The sequence below is a fragment of the Lathyrus oleraceus genome, chromosome 5, assembly GCF_024323335.1.
Source record: "Lathyrus oleraceus cultivar Zhongwan6 chromosome 5, CAAS_Psat_ZW6_1.0, whole genome shotgun sequence".
Classification (NCBI taxonomy): domain Eukaryota; kingdom Viridiplantae; phylum Streptophyta; class Magnoliopsida; order Fabales; family Fabaceae; genus Lathyrus; species Lathyrus oleraceus.
In genome coordinates, this window is record NC_066583.1 from 622687009 (window position 1) to 622703991 (window position 16983).

The window sequence follows — 16983 nt, forward strand, 5'->3', positions numbered from 1 at the left end:
AACTGCCAAAAATAGTAACTTCTTGATCCTCAACTTGCATCATGATACAAGCTTCAAATGAATTTTTGCCCAACATGAAAGTTGAAGCTCTTGTTCTCCCATTTTCAAAAAGTCCAAGAAGTCTCAATTCCCATGAATGGTTGTCAAGATATGATCAATTCAATTTCAAAAATTTGTGAACTTCAAAGAGCCATAACTCATGAACCATAAGGCCAAATTTGGTGGGGTTTTTTTCCTACAAACCACATTTTTCCTCCTCTTTCCAAAAATATAAATTTCATGAACCAAAACCTTGCTAATCAAAATGGCATTTTTTGACCTTTTTCATTTAAAAATCAAGTTTGACCCACCATTGACTTTTTGAATTAAGGCTTTTCATACCATTTGGCCAATTGGGAAATGTTTGGTATGTTATTTGCAACATGTCCCAAGTCCAAATCATGCTCATGCTATCATCATACTACTATTTTGACCAAAGGTGCAAAGTTGGCAAATTTTGCAAATGACTTCATTTCAAACAAGGCAATGTTAGCAATTCAAGAGCAGACCAAAAACAGCATACACAAATGTTACTGGCAACCTGTTTGAGGCCCATAATCGTGCAGCCATGCACCCTCCATATCCACTTACTCCAAATTTAGCAATTTGCAAAGTTACTCCATTTAAGCTAAGCAAGTTTACCACATGATTAAGGGACCTTAAACAGACCAATATAAAGTCATTTTCTGCATTTCTAAACCTAGAATGACAGCCTCCCTCGACCAGATTTCCTCACTCTCTCATTCTTGTATTTTGGCATTGGAAATTTTTCTGAGCAAACCCTCAAAACCCTCGAGCAACCCTTGGCTCTTGCTTCACTTGGACAACATTTGGAACCCTCTTGAACCATCAAACCCCACCTGTGCAGCCTCTTCATTGCCCTGTTTTCATCATGGATCTCCAATGGTGGATCTAGATTTGCAAGGTTCTAAGCATCACTGAGCTGGTTTTCTTCAAGCATTCAACATTGCCAAGCATAAGGGCCATCTGTTTCAGCACAACAGCATCAAACAACCACTGATTCATTTTTTCTTCAAAACCAAGTAAGTTTTCGAATCTCCTCTTTCTCCAAATCATGACATATTTCTTGTAGTTCTTTGTATTCTCATGTCATTGCAACTTGAATCATGCTAAATGGTTGACTATGCTGTGTTAAATCTGAGTTTTCATTTTTGTGTACAAATGTGTTTTCCATCGATTTGCCATGCTTGCAATGATTTATTGAAATTTGATGATATATTCTTGTTGCTGGATGTCTGATGATGCTATTGATATGCTTGCCATGGATTTCTGGGCATCTTGAAAATTTCGAATGTTTGAAGATGATGATGATCATGCTGGTGCTTTTGAAACCCTAGTATTTCCAGAATTTGCATGAACTGTTGTTTGGTTTTGTTGCTTAACGTTGCATGATGCTGTTTGCCAATGCCATGCTGTTTATTTGATGTTGTTTATGATGGTTGCATGAAAATGAATGCATTTTGCCATGGCTGTTGCTGCATAAACCCTAGGGTTTTAAAACCCAGAAAATTTGAATGTCATTGGCCCGTGCACTGTTTCATTGGGCAATAGCCAATCACAACATTTCGCTGGTTTGGCCAAAACGCAGCGTTTTGATCAGTGAGTTGCTTATTTACAATAATGCCATGCTGACTACATGTTTGACCATTCTTCCATGTCATTTTGTTCATGTTGCTACAATTTATTCCTCAACTTGCAAAAATCATTTCTAATCCATTTCAAATCCAAAAATCATGAGATTTTTTCCACCATGTTCACAAGGATGTCTAGTATTTTATTGTGATTTTTAATTAATTTTTGGTTGGCTGAATTTTAAGTGGTATGAGTTTTCTTGACATGTATGCTCAATTGATACCTTGTGCCAAAACCATTGTGAAATAATGATGATGCATCCTTTGGTTCTAAAATTTTTTGTGGTAAAACTAGACTCATTCATCTTCATTTTGATGTAGAGTTTATGCATTTCTCATTTGTGGTGTGTGAGATATGATTTTCTGAAGTAGGGTGTGACAATTTGTGTCACACCAATGTTATGCTATTTCATGATTTTTATTGACATACTTCCTGGCTTCCAAATAACTTGAAATTTTGCATGAATGATCTCTTACATGTCTAGTTTGTGTGTGATTTTTCTTGGATTTAACCATGCTGCTTCCAATTTGTTTGTGAATTTTCTTTCCTGCCTAGTCAAATGTTGACTTTTTTGTGCTACACATTGCCATATCCTTTGGGAAATTCTCATACCATATTGTATGATCATGAAATTTCATATGTGATAACTAGACATCTTGAGCTTTGCATTGGTGTTAATCTCATTCATTTCTCATCTGTTTTCAATTTGATATGATTTTTTGAAGTTGACCCATGTTTGTTGACCCATGTTTGTTGACCTTCATTGTGCATGCTTAAATTTGGTTTGACCTCTTGATTTTCATTGACTGCCTTCCTCTCATCCAAATGCAATGAAATTTGACGTGCTTGCCATGCTAGATGTTAGGATTGAATGTGATTTATTTGATAATTTTTGAGATTGTTTGGGTTGACTTTTGAATGAGGTCTTGCTGTTGACCTTTTGTATGCTTCCTTTGCCATGCTTTGCATTGTTTTGTGTATGAAATGACGATGATGCATGATTTGATTGTGAATCCAATTGAGATAGCTTCTTAAATGTTTGAACATGAATTGGGTTGACTTTCCTTTGCTGTTTTGACCTTTTCTTTCATCTTTGACCCTAGGCTAGTCCTAGTGGTCTTTTGAGCTTACAATTGAGTTAATGTTTCAGGTTAAGCACCAATGCCTCAAAGATCATTCAAATTTGATTGAGTTGGATTATATATATCATGTGCTAACCCTTGTTTTGTAGGTGTGACTCATATAGTTGAGTCTTGTGCTTTGCACATTGGTCCCTCTGTGGTTGACTGTTGTTTATCCTTTCCTTTTGTTTTAAACTGTTGAATTGTTTACTAATTGGTTTGACCTTTTTCAGGTACTTTAGTTGCTTAAGTTCTTTGAACTTGCTTTGCTTTGCTATTTAGCATTTGCTTTGAGGTATAATTACTTCTTCTTCATGTAGTTTGGAGACCCGGTCTGTTATTTGACCGGGCAAACTGTCTGAAGTCCTCCTTAAGAGGCAATGCTTGTGTGTGTTTAAAATTGTCCCAAGCAGGAAAAGTCCTTCAAGTAAGGCAATTGGTAGATCAAAGGGATAAGTAGCCTATCCCCTACTATTCAGTGAGTCCTCTCTGTCATACCCCGATTTTGGCCCTGAAAACTTTTTCGCAGTCAATCACCCGTATGGTCATAAAATTTTGTTTCATGCTCAGATGTTGGCCCAAGGTTTGATTGGGTTTAAGTTTTGTGTGGTCCTGTGGATGAGTTGGTATATCAGGTACCATAATGTAGTTTTGGATCAGAGGAAATTTGATTTCAATGTAAGGTTGGATCGGAGGAAAGTTGGTTTTGGTTGAACGCCGGGAATTTGAGCCATCATGAATATTTGTTAAGGATGAAAGACAATAAATTCCGCTAGTAACCGGATAACTCTGGTTGATGTTTTGATCACTCTACTACATTATGGATTAGTGCGTATTTGAACGAATCAACGGCCAGCATTATTTATTTCCACATACAGTAGAAGCCAGTTTTCATGGTGGCATTTTAAACCACTCACTTTTTGTTTTAACATCGAAAGGGTCAAGATCTAATGATGGGTGGGTGCACGATTTGACACATGAAAGTGTTTCTGGAAGTAGGTTTCTCGACATAGCTTCATCAGTTCTTTATCAGGGTAAAGGTCCTGATGCCTTAGTGCAACCTGTAAATGCTATTGCTAGTGGGTTTGCTTTTTTCTCATTGTAATCTATCGAGAGCAGTTTGCTTCAAGTGAATTCCTTTATTTTGCATCAAATCCTAATGGACAGTCTGCAGTTGGCAAATTTAGGCCGAAGGTTGACGTTTTGGAAGTATCAAATGATAGAAATAGCAGAAATACAACAAGGAGGATTTCCCTCTTAACAATGATAATGCAAAATTCCTTATAAAAAAAGCATACAGTGAGATTGATATGCGCAAAAGCAGAAAATACAATAGATTGGTGCTATATTGCGGCAACAAGAGAAGAAAGCTGCTACGAGGACTGCTCAGTTACAACACACACGTAAAATTGCAGCACTGAAGCATGCTCGAAGCTTGCGGTTCTTCTGAAAGCTGGAGAACGCACTCTTCAACTTGTGCGATTCCTTTCGATGCAAAATAGAGAACAAACTACCTGCACACAAAAAAATCAAAACTCAGAAGGTCATCAAAAAAAACTCAATGTTTAATCCAAAATTTTCAAATTAAGCTCCAGAATGTTTTGATACCAACGTTGATAAAACAATCCAAAAGGTTATGGAAGAGGTTGTTGATTTTGTGCCAAGTAAGATACAGTGTGTTTTTATTCCAACTAATTTTGGAAGGGAAGAGTTTGCTGTTGAGTTCACTTTCTCAGCCTGATAGAACATTGGCCTCTTTTTCTAATTTTAATGAAGATTTATCTCTCATTTCATCCCCTGCTAACACCTGCCAGGAATGACTGAATCTGCAAGCAAGAATAGAGGCTGTCATGCGAGTGAAAAAGGAACACGTGGAGATGAAAAGCATACAAAATCGATTACAATAAGTAGAAGACTCAGAATGCTTCCTGGACATATGAACTATCCTTCAAAAGTTTTATGGGATGGAGCAAGAGGTTATATTGCATGTCTCTGTCAAACACATTATGGAACTTCTGATGGTGATGTATTATACATTTGGGATGCAAAAACAGCAGCAACAGTTCAAGAAACCTGCAAGAAAAAACCAAACACCAGTTTCACAACAAGAAGAAGAGAAGCAGTTGGAAATCGAAATCGAAATCGAAAATCAAAAAATCAAAATGCCTGTGATGGAGAAGCTCAAGATACTCGTTGTGCAAGAACCAGTTGTCGCGGCTTCATGTCTCGTCGCCGGCTTTGGCCTTTTTCTTCCTGCTGTTGTAAGGCCTATTCTGGACTCATATCAAACAATCGAGCATCCTCCTCAACCTGCTTTGAGTGATGTGGTTAAAGTCTATCAGTTTCAGAATCATCCATTGCCAAATATGTATCCGTAATCATTAACAAAGTTGCTGAACCGTAATGTTCGAAGTGCTCGGTGATGTTATTTCTGCACTTGCTTCCAAAGCGGTCCATATCCCTTGCAGAAACTCAAAGCTTACTCACATATTGCAGAGCTCTTCAGGAGGAGAATTGTTCCTTTCTCTACAGGGGTCCCAATGCATTTCAATAGGCTCAGTCATTTTTCAGTCGCCGTCACCCACATTCAAATTGGAATGTTTCTGCTACAACACCACCTGAAATCAGTAAAGGGAATCAAGTTTAAACTCATAAAGGCAAGCTTGCAAAAATTAAATCTTGAAAAAAGACAGAGAGAACAAAGGTCCTTCATATGCTATGCGAATATCTCTGCAAATTAACAAAGGTGTTTGGAGCTTGCTGGTTGATGGTAAATCCTTTGCTGAAGCCGAGATCAATGACATATGACTTCAACCGGGATTACAAGGATGTCGGTGTTGCTCAGTTTAAGACAAATTATTTTGTTGTCAGAAACCGCCTGCCTAATGCCGAGTCTGATATGCTTTTGTCAGCGTGGAATTCTCCATCCGAATGGAAAAAAATGATGCTTCGTGTTGATGCACAACAGGGGGCTCCAACAGATGGAAATTTTCTTTTGAGCTTTTCTAGAAGAAGAACAAGATTCCCAACGGAGGCAACAAGTCAGCTTCCTGTCCATGTTGTATCAGCTCAAATAACCAAAGTGCAAAGTGCCAAAGAAAACCATAATACTAGTATAACCCCTGGAGTTGAGAAGAATATCATCTTTTGGCCGAAGTTGGGAAGAGGTTGTTGCCGAAATCTGTAGCTAATGAACTTGTTTTGTAAAGTTTTTCTTCCTCAAAGGATGCCCCATGTAGTTCTGCCGAGCAACCAATTCGCCTAATGAAACCGTCCCTCGATTACACAAGCAATCAAGGAAAATCTTCAAGATCAGACCAATACCCCGAAATTTTACTGCAGTAACAAAACCCAGGCAATCAGTAAAGCAGTAAAATTCCAAAGTTCCCAAATTGGAATTGGGACAAAAAGCGATTGGAAAAGCTAAAGTGCAGATTACCTTTCCGGAAGATAGCATCAAACAAGACAAAGCACTTCTGAGCATCCCAAAAGCGCTTCTGAAAGCTTTCTCCTTTGAACACCAATTACACTTTCGAAACCCTAATGTGCAAGGATAAATAGAAAAAGCAGAGATCAGTAGAGGGGACGAAAATTTTTGAGAGCTAACGGCAGAAGCTTAGCAAAAACCCTAATTTTCAAAACGAAAGGGAGAAGGAGGCGGCCAATCGAAAAACCCTAAAATCAAAAATCACTCAAAACAAACCTACTTAGAAGAGACGAAATTCAGAGGAGGAGAAAAGCTTCGATTGTTACCTGAGCTATCGTCGTTATCGAAAGTCCGAAGGTGAGCTCCCTCCTTTGTTCCAACCATGGGTTTGCTCTCTCTGGTTAACGAGCGTAAGCAATGAGGGCGAGAGAGAGACATTGAGACGCAGAGAGTGAACGAAGTGAGGCGGAGAGAGGAAGGGTTAGGCTAGTCGAGCTTTTGATTGAGAGAGTTTTTACGAGAGGGAGTGATGGAGAGGACGAGTTTGGGAGTCTGAGAGAAACGAGATTGAGAGCTTTGGGAGGGGAAGAGCTATGTTCAACGAAGCTAGCTTCTTTTTCATTTTTTTTTTATATTATTATTTACCTTAAGTGCTTAAAATTTTTTTGGAAATTTAACTGACCTTTTAGTATTCCCAGGGGTTATTAATGTTGTTGGTTTAATAATAGTTTCAAATTCCCAACCTCTAAAATCCAACAGCCATGCGGCTGGATTTTTTGGGGTAACCTAACAGTCTTTTATTTATTTATTATTATTGTTATTATTTTGGTTTTATTTCCTTTAAATTTCTTTGTTCTAATCCTTTTTGATTTATAAAGCCTGGTTGACATTGTAAATAACAACTAACACCAAGTAGCCTAGTGGAGAGGGGGTAGTGCCATAGTCTCAGGAGGAGTGGGTTCGATACTCGTAGGTAGCATTTTTGGTATTTCTTTTTTAGTATTTCATTTCTTTTTAGCATTTCATTTTTATTTCTTTTTAGTATTTTATTATCTTTTAGCATTTTGTTTCTTTTAATAGTTTTTATGTCCATGTTTGTATTAAATCCATCATGCATGCAAAAACTAAAAAAAAATCATACTCTTCTCGATTTAATATCGAGCCCCTTTTTCACACCCTTGTAAGTCGATTGCTTTTAAGCATCGCCGCCGACCTCACATAGCTTACTCTTGGGCTTTCTTACAATGAGCCGGTTCTCTTGCACTTACACTCATGCATTATTTGTTTGGGCCCGATTTTATTTATTTCATGATTGTTTTAATCCCCATTTGACAAATGTACCCCACTTCCCCAATGTGTAATAATTTTGTAGTTTTTATTTCTTTTATTGTTTGGTTGTTTAATTAGATACTAACACAAGAATAAAATCAACAAATTTCAAAAATACAAAATAAAGACTCGATCCAACGTCGAGCATATTTCTCAATAAACCAATCAACTCATTTCTCCCTCCTATTCCATCCCATCTTTTTCAAACTTCATCAAATGCTTGATCCAACGTCAAGCCATTTTTCATAATAAAAACTCAAAAAAATATTAATTCTTACTTAAACACTTTTTCAATAAAGGTGGAAATGGAACATGATGTATATCATGCACTCCTGAGGTTAAGATTCGAGACGTATGCCTCGCCAATCTTAACTCTCGCCATCATCCAAATTTGTCCACTTTGTTTCTTCAAACACTCAGCCAAATTTCTTTTAAACGTCCATCAATACTTGATCTAGGTCAAGTCATTTTCCCAACAAACTCAAAACACCTAATTCTTACTTAAACACTTCTTCAATAAAGGTGGAAATGGAACATGATGTATATCATGCACTCCTGAGGTTAAGATTCGAGACGTATGCCTCGCCAATCTTAACTCTCGCCACCGTCTAAAATTTGTTAATGCGGTTTCTTCAAACTCTTTCTCAATCAAATTCCAAAATACTTAATTCCTATCTTAACCTTTTTTAATAAAGATGGAAATGGAACATGGTGTATACCATGCACTCCTGAGGCTAGGATTCGAGATGTATATCTCGCTCATCCAAGTTCTCGCCATCACTCAAAATACATCTAACCAATCAAACCCTTTTTTCGCCGCCGTGCGACTAATCAAAGAACCTTTTTCATAAATGAAAGATATATTGTCTTAAGTGATACAAAACAATGTTTCGGCCACGATTGTTGAGTAGAGATAAATGACGCTTTTCCGAATGTAGATTTATAAATCCGTTCAATGTGTGGTATGCGTTCACTCCTCATCTGTTTTGGGTAAAATAGTGTTTTCGTCGATTAATACAGTATAGCTTTCGCTAAAATTGACCAACAAACAAACATTTTTCTACCCAGAACTACGTAAGCCTTGATTTCTCTTTTGAGATACGTAGGAGCAGGATTTGTAAATCTTGTCAGGCCCACTAATAAAAAACTTAGGTTTAGTCCTTCGTCAAAAATCCAAAAACATTTTCCTCTCTTTTAATCTTTCTTTCCCACCTAATAATTCGAAAAGCCTAATATTTTAACTAACATTAATGCACACAACTGACCTAATGGTTCCCGTTGAGTACAACGGACGTGAGGGGTGCTAATACCTTCCCCTTGCGTAATCGACTCCCGAACCCTGATATTGGTTGCGATGACCATATCTTATCCTTTCTTTTGTCTTGGGTTTTATCGATATTTCCCCTTTCCTTTTTAGGAATAAATAAAGTTCGGTGGCGACTCTGTTCAGTCCATCATTGCGGGCGTGCGATCGCGCTTCGCTTTGAAGTCGTATCCCCATTTTTTCGAGGTGCGACAGATGGCGACTCTGCTGGGGAATCATCCCTAAGCGAGTCAAGCCTAGTTAGGACGTCTGTGTGCCTTTGTTTGTTTAATTGTGTGGCTTTTCCTTATTTATTGCTTTTGATTATCTTTATTATTATATTGATATATCTGTTGTATATTGGTTCTATTGTGATTGTTGGTACTTGGATGATTTGATTGCAAACCATGTGGGAAAGACTCTACACCCGAGTCTAGAGTGAAAAAACATAAGATAGGACGATGGTTGAGTAGTACGGACTCCCGAGGTGTATACTTCGTAAGAGTCGGTACGAGAACCTCACTTAGAGTAGATCCTTTTGCAAGTATTGTCGCCCGAGGTGTATACCTCGTAAGCGGCGATGTTTCAAAGGGGTCCATGACTCTAAGGACCTTTTAGAACATTAAACCTTTGGCCAACTAGAAATGATGGTTGCGTAGTATGGATTCCCGAGGTGTATACTTCGTAAGAATCGATACGAGAACCTCGCTCAGAATAAATTCCCTAGATGGAGTTGATGACCGGAAAGTATTTTCCGTAAGCGTCAAACAGTCTTTCGAATCCATGACTCTGAGTACCCTGTCTAGAACCCAGTCGATGGTTGCGTAGTACGGACTCGCGAGGTGTATACTTCGTAAGAGTCGGTACGAGAACCTCACCCAGAATAGATTCCCTTGATGGAGTTGACGACCGGGAAGTATTTCCCGTAAGCGTCAAACATTCTTGTGAATCAATGACTCTGGGGATCCTTTGTATCAAAGCCCTAGACCATACCCGGTGAGAACCCCGTTTTGGAAAAGCAATCAGATTTATCAGTACCTCGGACTTTTGAACCCGTGTATTAAAGAAAAAACACAAATGTGCATGGCTTGGATTGCATTCATTTGCATTCATTCATTGCATTTGCATCGCATCATAATGCATGTCATTCTCCAGACAAAATACCAAAAAAAAAACTCATCCATCTTTTGTCCGTGAAGCAAAGTGATTCTCAACACGCGTTTAGAACAAAGAACCATGTCTCAAGAGATGATGGACGAGCTAAGGAAAAGCCAAGAAGCACTGAAGGAGGAACTTAATCTTTTGAAGATCCAAATGAGATGGGTCTTGGAAACCCTGCAAGTCTTGTTGGGAAGAGAGGGTCACCCAATATACGCTGCTGCAACAAAGAGAGCTACTACCCCGCATCCATCCGGTGTTACCTCAAGTCAAGGGAAGTTCTATGTGGCAACTTCTCATTTACCAGTATATGGACCTCCCTCAAGACGTCATCAGCAACATCCTCTGGCCATTCCTCCTCAAAATCACCGAAGTCAGGTTCAAAACAAAAATCAGAATCAGAGCAAGAAGAACCAGGATCACAATGACTCGATTCCGGTACCATATAGCAAGCTCTACCCGCTACTGATCCAGAATGCTTTGGTGACCCCTCGAGCTCTCACGCCTGTGTCACCAGACCTACCATGGTACAATCCAAATGCAACATGTGAATTCCATAAAGGGGCATTGGGACATGACCTAGATTCTTGCTGTGCGCTAAAATATTTGGTACGAGGACTGATTAACAAGAAGAGCTTAGTCTTTGAAGAAGATCACCCGAAGATCAAGTGTGAATACCATACTGGAACAATGGGGCACTCCATCGAGGAATGCGTGAGTTTTAAGCTCAAGCTGCAAAGATTGATTGACATAAGGTCACCAACACTCAAGGAGGAAGTCTCAGGTACATATACCTTGATCTCTGGGCCAAGTAATGATAAAGGGAAAGGACCCTTGATACCCCTCAAGGTTTTGTACCACAAGGATGATGTCAGGGATATGGCTAGTGAGCTATCATTGTTTCCTGGTAAGAGCATTGAGATACCGTCTTGGATTTCCAATGTCGCGACCCTAACCAATGAAAGAAAAGGAGAAGTGAGTAGTGAATCCAAGAGACATGCGTACAACGATGAGACTGAAGGAAAAGAATTTGAAGATCATCCTGCCAATGTCAAAAAGCTTGTTGATCCCAACTTTCAAGTGGCTGAAAATGAGCAATTAGCAATGCCCAAAGTGTTGTACCAGCAACCCCCACCTTCTGGTCTTCATTGCCAACAATCCTGGTTTACCCCTCATCCAAATCAACAAGCCCAAGGCCCGAGGTATCACAATCAGCAAAGGCCTCAAGGTAACTTGGAAAGGAAAAATGATCCTCAACATCCGGTCTTCATGACATACAGCCAACTCCTACAACCTCTGATTCAAAACTCGTTGGTGGTTCCCAAGTCTCTTAAACCGGTTCCACAACCTTACCCACCCGGGTATAACCCAACTAAGAAATGTGGATATCATGCCGGATCAGAAGGGCACTCAACTGAAGACTGTGACGCTTTCAAAGCCAAAGTACAGCAACTGATTGACAACAGGTACATAGCCTTTCAAGAAGGAAGCTTGGTGGTAAATGTTAACCCATCGACCGGATAAGCGCGAAGATCTCAAAGGGTGTTCCCCTAAGTTAATGGATCAAGATTGAAGAAGTCATTCCCTAAAGCTGGCAATCATTTGGCTGTTTCAGCATTTCTTTTGTAGTTTCCTTGCATGTTGACTGTTATTTGCTTCTTAAGCATTGTTGTTTTCTTTGAATTGGTAGGATTAATGAAATGTTTATGCATCTTTTGAATTGATCCATTCGTATTCACTCGTTTTTCATTTATGTTAAAAAACAAAAATACTCCTCTCATTCACTTTTGTTATCAAACTGTTGCGTTAACAAAGATTGGAGGGAGGATGATGAAAACGAAACACCTGAAATTGTTGTGGTATGCTTTTGAGTAAAACCTTGTCGATGATGTAAGGCATTGTTTCAAATCCCCAAACACTGGAGTGATAAGGAGTTAATCCCTAGACAACCACTTTGAGCCTAGAAGTTGGTGTTTATTTCGGATCTAAAACCCTTAATCTTAACCTGGGGCAGGGTAGTTGTGTTCAGATATTTTGATCATGTATTCGATCTTTCAAAAATCGTCCATATGAACACCCTCCAATTAGGTTCAACCACGTGTTATCCTTCGCACACGTGTTGAAGTGTTGAAGAAGTTAAGAAAAGCTAAAATTAGTGTTGGTTGATCCTTATCCACCAATAATGTGGCAGTCAATACCTTTAAAAAATAAAAAATAAAAGTCCGCTAAGTCAAACACCACAAAAATGACTTAGGCAAAAGTCAGGGCATCCCGGTGGACCGAAAGCTTCAAAGAAGCGGTCCAGGCAAAATAAGGGACAAAGAAAAACAAAAAGAGGTCACCAAAACCCTCAACAAAACAAAAAATAAGGTGACTGCCATTTCAAGAAAAATTCGTCTTGAATCCTCATCACACCTTCGAACCCTCTTGGAAGTCGAATGCGTGTATTGAATTAACTGAACGTAGGAACTGGAGATCATCAAGAAGAAGGGGTGGGTAAAAATAAATTTTGAGCCTTATATCCTTTTGTTTCAAAAAACCGTGAACCAGACCACGTTACAACCCTTCAAAGACCTAATTGAGGCAGGGTTTATCTTGAAAGCATACTATAGCAAGTTTGTGTTAACTTGACTCCAAACGATTTTTGTTAATCATTTGATAGCACCAACTTGCATACTGTGAATGACTTGATCACCATTGTATTCTTATCATTGACCCGTTCACTGTATTTCACCCGTTCATATCAATAAACTTTGATTTCAAATTTTTGCATAAACACTGCATTAAAATTACCATTTTTGAATGAACAATCTTATTTGCAAGTCAACACTTAGCATCAAAGAAATGCCAAATACAGTTGAGGAACTTGATGGAGTGAAAGAAGTTTAGTCAGGGGAAAATCACTTTGAGCATCCGTTAATTCGAGCTAATCACCCTAAGGATCATCTAGCCAAGAGTAATCTGTTTCAAGAATCAGACTGGGGCAAGCCACCTCAGAGTTCAGTAAGTCCAATCACTCCATGGTTCAGTTAGCCAAGAGTAATTTGCTTCAAGACTTAGTCCGGGGCAAGCCACCTCGGAGCTCAATGAGTCCAGCTATCCAAAGGACAATCAATCAAGAGTCTACCATTCCAACATTTGGTTAGTCAAGTTCAGACCATTGCAAGTTTCAAACACTTGGGGCAAGCCATCTCGAGGTAGTCTCATGGAAAGTTGTTTCCAAACCCCTTTTCAAGGTGAACATTTCCAAAGACCCAACAAAACTGGGGCAAGGTGAGCCACAAACTGGGGCAGAACCTCCTTCTTTGTGCTTTCAAACTGCTCAAACGAATTCTGCCATACGTCAACAACTATTGAGTTTAAGACGAGTGCCCGAAAATTATGCTAGCACGATTCATTAATCCTCCAAAAGGATCCATTGGCTAAGCTGTGGCTATCAAACTGGATAGAATCCTCCTTTGACAACATCTATCACAAATATTTGGTTGAGTTCTCGGTGTTGAGGAATCATGAGCTTCCATAAAAAGCCTTTACAAACTCCCGGTCTGCCCAGTGTCAGCATTCTCATAATCATGATCATTCATATATCATGCATAAAAGGAAATTCAAATCATGCATAGCCGAAATGTACTTCGTGCTCATTTTGCATTGACCCAGGTCTTGTTGTCGATCCTAGATCCTTTGACCTCTAATTCCAGTTTGTCTTTGGTATCCCTAAACCAACATCCGGTTTTCCCGGTCATTTTCAAGTCCAATTGTTGTTGGCAAAATCCGTTAAAAGCATGTTGTTGAACCTTTTATTTCGGGGTCCGGTCATACTTGAACTTGCTCTGAAGAGTTTTTCCAACTTTTGTTCAATCCTATTCAGGTCATGTATGAACCTGTCATTGAGCTTTATTCCGGTGTCAGGTCATACTTGAACCTGCTCTGAAGATTCTTTGTTCAATCCTATTCAGGTCATGTATGAACCCGTTGTTGAACCTTTTTATTCCGGGGTCCGGTCATACTTGAACCTACTCTGAAGATTCTTTGTTCAATCCTATTCAGGTCATGTATGAACCTGTCATTGAACCTTTTTATTCCGGGGTCCGGTCATGCTTGAACCTACTCTGAAGATTCTTTGTTCAATCCTATTCAGGTCATGTATGAACCTGTCATTGAACCTTTTTATTCCGGGGTCCGGTCATGCTTGAACCTACTCTGAAGATTCTTTGTTCAATCCTATTCAGGTCATGTATGAACCTGTCATTGAACCTTTTTATTCCGGGGTCCGGTCATGCTTGAACCTACTCTGAAGATTCTTTGTTCAATCCTATTCAGGTCATGTATGAACCTGTCATTGAACCTTTTTATTCCGGGGTCCGGTCATGCTTGAACCTACTCTGAAGATTCTTTGTTCAATCCTATTCAGGTCATGTATGAACCTGTCATTGAACCTTTTTATTCCGGGGTCCGGTCATGCTTGAACCTACTCTGAAGATTCTTTGTTCAATCCTATTCAGGTCATGTATGAACCTGTCATTGAACCTTTTTATTCCGGGGTCCGGTCATGCTTGAACCTACTCTGAAGATTCTTTGTTCAATCCTATTCAGGTCTTGTATGAACCTGTCATTGAACCTTTTTATTCCGGGGTCCGGTCATGCTTGAACCTACTCTGAAGATTCTTTGTTCAATCCTATTCAGGTCATGTATGAACCTGTCATTGAACCTTTTTATTCCGGGGTCCGGTCATGCTTGAACCTACTCTGAAGATTCTTTGTTCAATCCTATTCAGGTCATGTATGAACCTGTCATTGAACCTTTTTATTCCGGGGTCCGGTCATGCTTGAACCTACTCTGAAGATTCTTTGTTCAATCCTATTCAGGTCTTGTATGAACCTGTCATTGAACCTTTTTATTCCGGGGTCCGGTCATGCTTGAACCTGCTCTGAAGATCCTTTGTTCAATCCTATTCAGGTCATATGTGAACCTGTTGTTGAACCTTTTTATTCCGGGGTCCGGTCATACTTGAACCTGCTCTGAAGATCCTTTGTTCAATCCTATTCAGGTCATGTTTGAACCTGTTGTTGAACCTTTTTATTCCGGGGTCCGGTTATACTTGAACCTGCTCTGAAGATTCTTTGTTCAGTACCATTCAGGTCATGTATGAACCTGTTGTTGAATCCTTATTCCGGTGTCAGGTCATATATGAACCTGTTCTGAAGAGTTTCCTCCTTGATTATTCCCCAGCGTTGTCAGGTCATGTATGAACCTGTTGTAGCATCTTTTCCTTTATTCGGGTTCGGTAAGTCATGTGTGAACTTACTACCGAAATCCCTTGTATTCTAAGTGTCGTTTATCAAATCTCACTTTGAATACTCCCCAGTGTGTGTCTGATTCTCCAGCAAGACTGTTTCCCCAGCAAGTTGTTTCTTACCATTTGTCTGCCTCCCTGTGGATCATCAGCTTTCCCCACAGTTTGGTCTGTCTAATAGCATCTCCTGTCAGGGGTCCACCATATCCCTATCAGATAAAAATTACAAAAAAAGAATCACGCATATCATGTCATGCATATCATGTCGTGCATATCATATCATATCACATCATGTCGTAGGGATTCAGGGTCAAAATCCGGGTCTTCTTAGTGTTTAATCATCTCCCACTATGATCATATGAAGAGTGTCCTGCTTCATATTCTCTAGTAGAAGACGCTTAAACAGGGGCAACTGTCATACCCCGATTTTGGCCCTGAAAACTTTTTCGCAGTCAATCACCCGTATGGTCATAAAATTTTGTTTCATGCTCAGATGTTGGCCCAAGGTTTGATTGGGTTTAAGTTTTGTGTGGTCCTGTGGATGAGTTGGTATATCAGGTACCATAATGTAGTTTTGGATCAGAGGAAATTTGATTTCAATGTAAGGTTGGATCGGAGGAAAGTTGGTTTTGGTTGAACGCCGGGAATTTGAGCCATCATGAATATTTGTTAAGGATGAAAGACAATAAATTCCGCTAGTAACCGGATAACTCTGGTTGATGTTTTGATCACTCTACTACATTATGGATTAGTGCGTATTTGAACGAATCAACAGCCAGCATTATTTATTTCCACATACAGTAGAAGCCAGTTTTCATGGTGGCATTTTAAACCACTCACTTTTTGTTTTAACATCGAAAGGGTCAAGATCTAATGATGGGTGGGTGCACGATTTGACACATGAAAGTGTTTCTGGAAGTAGGTTTCTCGACATAGCTTCATCAGTTCTTTATCAGGGTAAAGGTCCTGATGCCTTAGTGCAACCTGTAAATGCTATTGCTAGTGGGTTTGCTTTTTTCTCATTGTAATCTATCGAGAGCAGTTTGCTTCAAGTGAATTCCTTTATTTTGCATCAAATCCTAATGGACAGTCTGCAGTTGGCAAATTTAGGCCGAAGGTTGACGTTTTGGAAGTATCAAATGATAGAAATAGCAGAAATACAACAAGGAGGATTTCCCTCTTAACAATGATAATGCAAAATTCCTTATAAAAAAAGCATACAGTGAGATTGATATGCGCAAAAGCAGAAAATACAATAGATTGGTGCTATATTGCGGCAACAAGAGAAGAAAGCTGCTACGAGGACTGCTCAGTTACAACACACACGTAAAATTGCAGCACTGAAGCATGCTCGAAGCTTGCGGTTCTTCTGAAAGCTGGAGAATGCACTCTTCAACTTGTGCGATTCCTTTCGATGCAAAATAGAGAACAAACTACCTGCACACAAAAAAATCAAAACTCAGAAGGTCATCAAAAAAAACTCAATGTTTAATCCAAAATTTTCAAATTAAGCTCCAGAATGTTTTGATACCAACGTTGATAAAACAATCCAAAAGGTTATGGAAGAGGTTGTTGATTTTGTGCCAAGTAAGATACAGTGTGTTTTTATTCCAACTAATTTTGGAAGGGAAGAGTTTGCTGTTGAGTTCACTTTCTCAG